We start from the raw sequence: 5,763 nt of genomic DNA on the forward strand, positions 1-5,763 counted from the left end.
TGTCTCTTGCATTGCAAGCAGATTCTTTACCATCTGAGCCACCAGGGAAACCTTGCAATATGAAAGTATATGATATCAACAGATTGTACATATTAAACTCTCATAATGTTATCTATCAATTATATCTCAATAATGCTGGAGAAAAAGTTACAAGTATGTAGTAATTTTAGAACAACTCAAATAGATACAAACTTTGTTTTACTTTCTGGTCAAATATCATGTTAGTTAGCAGTTTCAGGTGGGATTGGGGAACATTTATTACTCATGCCTCTTTCCTCGTGGCTTCATGCAAAGTTCAGTTCAGTTCAGTCACTCAGTCGTGTCTGACTCTTTGCGACACCACGAATCTCAGCACGCCAGGCCTCCCTGTCCATCACCAACTCCCCGAGTTCACCCAAACTCATATCCATCGAGTCGGTGATGCCATCCAGCCATCTCATTCTCTGTTGTCCCCTTCTCCTCCTGACCCCAATCCCTCCCAGCATAAGGGTCTTTTCCAATGAGTCAACTCGTCGCATGAGGTGGCCAAAGTATTGGAGTTTCAGCTTTAGCATCAGTCCTTCCAATGAACACCCAGGACTGATCTCCTTTAGAATGGACTGGTTGGATCTCCTTGCAGTCCAAGGGACTCTCAAGAGTCTTCTCCAGCACCACAGTTCAAAAGCATCAATTCTTCGGCGATCAGCTTTCTTCACAGTCCAACTCTCACATCCATACATGACCACTGGAAAAACCATAGCCTTGACTAGACGGACCTTTGTTGGCAAATGCAAAGCTATTCTCTAGCAATTTTTAATAAAATACTAATGTGTTCATAGTTGGTAATCACCCCCATCTCTTCCAGCACAGGGCTCTTGGGTAGTATCTGTGCAGGAGAACAGGAATCAGGCTCGAAACCTCTCTTCTGAATCTGAACCAGGATCAGATCTGAGTCATCTACTGGCTGCATGGAGGCAGGAATGGAGGATGGCCTCAGGGCATGGGTGCTGTCTTCTCCTCTTGGGAAGAACAGCCCAAGCAACGTCTTGTATTTTGGCCAGGGAAATCTTCTCTTTACTGAGGGCAAGAGGGCTAGAAAAGCACATTGGGAAGAGGGCAAAAGTTCCCTTTTAAACATGCCACACTGTCTCTATTAGAGATTTGTTGGGTGGGCTATAGAGCTTCCCTGGTGGCTCAGATGGTAAAGTGTCTGCCTGCAATGTGGGAGACCTGGGTTCGATCCCTGGGTTGGGGAGATCTCCTGGAGAACAAATGGCAACCCACTCCAGTATTCTTGCCTGGAGAATCCCTTGGACGGAGGAGTAGGCTACAGTCCATGGGGTCACAAAGAACTGGACACGACTGAGCGACTTCACTTTCACTTTATAGTTCTCTACGGTTGTAAGGTCCTTGTGAGTAAAATTCATGTCTTAACACATTTTTGTATCTTTTGTAATAGAGACATGTTCGCTGATTGATCGACCTTGATTGCTTTATGCTTTAGATGACAGTTTTTAGAAGGCATTTTAAGATCTCCAGGTGCCTCCAGGACATGATTATAAACATCAATTTCCATTGTACTATACAAGGACTCAAGTCTTAGTTAATAGAATTTCCAGATGAAGTAGTTTCTATAGGACTATAGCACAGAATATGAATAGTTTTACAGTATCTGTGTTGTTATGGAGCAACATTATCCAATAGCATAAAGCTAATCTGATCGTCGAAGAATTGATGCTTTTGAACTGTGGTGCTGGAGAAGACTCTTGAGAGTCCCGTGGACTGCAAGGAGATCCAACCAGTCCATTCTAAAGGAGATCAATCCTGGGTGTTCATTGAAGGGACTGATGCTAAAGCTGAAACTCCAATACTTTGGCCACCTCATGCAAAGAGTTGATTCACTGGAAGAGACTGATGCTGGGAAGGATTGGGGGCGGGAGGAGAAGGGGACGACAGAGAATGAGATGGCTGGATGGCGTCACCGACTCGATGGATATGAGTTTGGGTGAACTCTGGGAGTTGGTGATGGACAGGGAGGCCTGGCGTGCTGTGATTCATGGGGTCGCAGAGTCGGACAGGACTGAGTGACTAAACTGAACTGAACTGAATGAGTTAATTACCCCCAATAAAGTACAGTGCTAGCTGTTTTTGAGCTACTTTAATACGAGGTTTATTTATACTGTAGGATGATTTAGCAAAAAGAAAATTATGCCTGTTGAGGGACAACTTTTGGAGATTGATACAATTTTTTTTTTTTTTTTGGTAAGAGTCTCATGAAGCCATTAACTTTATAATTACATAGTTACCTGTTCCAAAGATGACACATTTACCAAGAGGCATCCAGAAGATGTTTTGAAGGTATTTTGTTCATCCATTAGCCTAAAATTCTCTCCATTCATGATTATTTTGTAAGTTTTTATGGATATAAATGTAATAAATACTCAACAAATAGATGAATACTCACCAGATATTTATTGAATGGATTCATTGTTCTCCCTTGAAGAACTGACTTTAAAAAGCAAGTTTCCATGAATATCTGATCCTATTTGTTCCAACAGCTTTTTATTTGACTTCAGGGTCAATTCATTAATCTCAGTGATAAAAATTGTGGAGAATCAGATTGAATTACACAGACCCAGAATTTCCAAGGAATTCTACTCTTCGTCAAATCACTTTCTAATAGACTAACATTGTCCTCTATTCCCTGGTTAACAGAAGGACATCATGGACATATTCATAAGTTAGAAAATCCAGTGAGCATATCCTGTTCAGTGCTAAGAATAAAGTGATAAGTAGAGTATTGTAGCATTGTAAGCTGGTGAATGATAGACGAACTTACAACAGGCTTATTCTAGACTCTAGTTGGAAATTTACTCCCTCCTTAATTTATTAGTTTACATGGGTATATTTGTTGCTATTTATTTAATGTTTTAAATAAACAGAATGACTTATTAACTAAATCCCTCCTTAACTTATTAACCAGACGCCTCTGTCCATGGGATTTCCCAGGCAAGAATATTGGAGTGGGTTGCCATTTCTTTCTTCAGGGTGTCTTCCCAACCCGAGGATTGAACCCACATCTGCTTGGGAGGCAGACTCTTTACACTGAGCCACCTGGGAAATCCTTTACTTGGGCATATTTGTTGCTTTTTATTTATTGATAACATTCTCTATGATAACTAAGTAGGATACAGCAGTGATGAGCCTACATTCTAGGAATAAACCTGAAGTAAGGCAGAGTTTTACTAAATTGTAATTGTGTTTCTGGAGTGCTGTGTTTCTTGAAGTTCTTTTGAGTTCTTTGTTCTCTTTTCTCATCTCCAATGCTCCTCTAAGAACTTTTATTTTGTGCTTGTAAAATGGAGATACTTAAAACAGAATCACAAAAATAACTTACAGATGCTCTGGACTTTGTAGATGACTACTTCACAGTCAAGCATTTCCACATACTTTCATTGTGATTATATTTACTTTTAGACAAAACCAAAAGTTTCACACTGATATCATTGCCCTTTGGAGGTCCAAAGTCATATACTTCTAGGTCCCAGATATCTGAATTTGAAAAATCTAACTCTAGAATAAAACATTTGCAAAGAATTCCACAGTCCTCTCAGGTCAGAGAAACAGTGTCTATTCCTTACTCTGGTAGGGAAAGGATTAATTAAAAGAAGCGTTAGCCATTAGTACCATAGATGCTGCCTGATGTTACTATTGGGATTAGCTGGATGAGAATGGCTGTAAGTGTTGTTGAGTGAAATAATCACATCTACCTGAGAGGCTGTGTTATTGGTTCAGTTACTAGGGATTGTATACATACCAAAAAGAACTTCACCATTATAAGGTGACTTGTGGTGCTATGTATGATATAGAGGAACAATGGAATCTGTTTCCTGAGTACCAAAAGAAGCTTTTATTTTATTTTTTGGCCATGAAGTGTGGCTTGTGGGATCTTAGTTCCCCAACTAGGGATTGAGCCCAGGCCGCAAAGTGAAACTGGAGTCCTAACCTCTAAACCACCAGGGAATTCCCCCAAAAAGAAACTTTTTTTTTTTAATCCCCAAAGAAGCTTTTAATTTTAGATTCCCAAATAGGTAAATTTTGAAAAGTAGACATTTAAGAAAATGGTTTGGTCTCAAGATGATTCCAAATGAATTTTTCCTCAAGCACATTTCTTCTAGATTTTTTTCCCTTCATAGACATTTAATCTGCATGCTTCTGATTTATTTACTCCTGACTCATCAAAGTCTGTTTTTAAAGTGTTCTTTGATGTCTAAGGAACCTAAATAACTTTTGTAAAAAATGTTTAAGTCTGGAAATCGTGTTTGCAGCACAAAATAAAACATGCATAAGCCAGTTTGAATTGCCATAAATACCGCTCTGATAATCTGCTATGAGGCTCTTTGTAATCATCTTGTGACTGACTTGCTCCTTGGATAGAGGCAAACTTGAGTCAAGAAGCATAAAACCTGCATTCTTTTCCTGCCTCCCCACTAAAGATACAATGGGGTGCTATCTTCAAAAGTGAAATATTTTATTTGCAATCAAACTCAAACCACTGTTTCATTTCTTTAAAAAATGATTATCCAGTAGTTTCTATATCACTGATATAGGGAAGATGACAGATCTTAAAGTTTTAACTATTAATAGAAAAGAATAATCTAATTTCTTGAATTTTGGAGTAGCTAAGTTTAGGCTAGGTTTCCCAGATGGCTCAGTGGTAAAGAATCTGCCTGCAATGCAGGAGACACAAAAGATGTGGGTTCAGTCCCTGTGTCAGGAAGATCCCCTGAAGGAAGAAGTGGCAACCCACTCCAGTATTCTTGCCTTAAAAATCCCGTGGATAGAGGAATGTGACAGGCTACACAGTCCAAAATCACGACTGAACGACTAAGCACACACACATATTCTACTGAAATAGTAATATTTACTAATAACGAGTGAGCATTTACTATAGAGTAAACATTTCCCATAAACTATCTAATTTACCAATGTAGAAATCTGATACAATACTCTTACTATCCCTGTTTTACAAATTAAACATATTGGGTCTTAGATCAGTTAAGTAAGTTGCATAAAGACAATTGGACAGAGGCAGAATGGAACACAGGCAGTCTTATCCCAGGACTACGCCTTCACCAGATGGCTGTTTCTCTCTCTTCTCTGTGTTCAGTTCAGTTCAGTTCAGTTCAGTTCAGTCACTCAGTCGTGTCCGACTCTCCGCGACCCCATGAATCACAGCACGCCAGGCCTCCCTGTCCATCACCAACTCCCGGAGTACACTCAAACTCATGTCCACAGAGTCGGTGATGCCATCCAGCCATCTCATTCTCCGTCGTCCCCTTCTCCTCCCGCCCCCAACCTTTCCCAGCATCAGAGTCTTTTCCAGTGAGTCAACTCGTCGCATGAGGTGGCCAAAGTATTGGAGTTTCATACATTTCAAAATTAAATTCCTCAGTTGGGTTCTACATCCCCTTGAGTCCCTGGTGCTTGAGTCTTACTTTGGAATAATAATAATAATAATAATAATGATAATAATCTATAATAATTATAAATCCTTCTACAGTTTATGTAGCAGATTCGCACGTGGTGTCTCTTCTTGGACCCTTATGACTATCCTCTGAACTAGACAGGAAAGATATTATTATCAGCAAAATCACTCAGTGGAGAAGATATTCATCGTAAAGGAAGAAGCCATTATTTTTGCATGTGAGAAAAACAATGTCGCCCTGATTTTAAATGTCACCCCAATTTTGAAAATAGCCTCTGGCTTCTCCGTGAAATCAC

This window comes from Moschus berezovskii, chromosome 16 (assembly GCF_049115385.1).
Source record: "Moschus berezovskii isolate FMDL1 chromosome 16, NW_MosBer_1.0, whole genome shotgun sequence".
Taxonomy (NCBI): Eukaryota; Metazoa; Chordata; class Mammalia; order Artiodactyla; family Moschidae; genus Moschus; species Moschus berezovskii.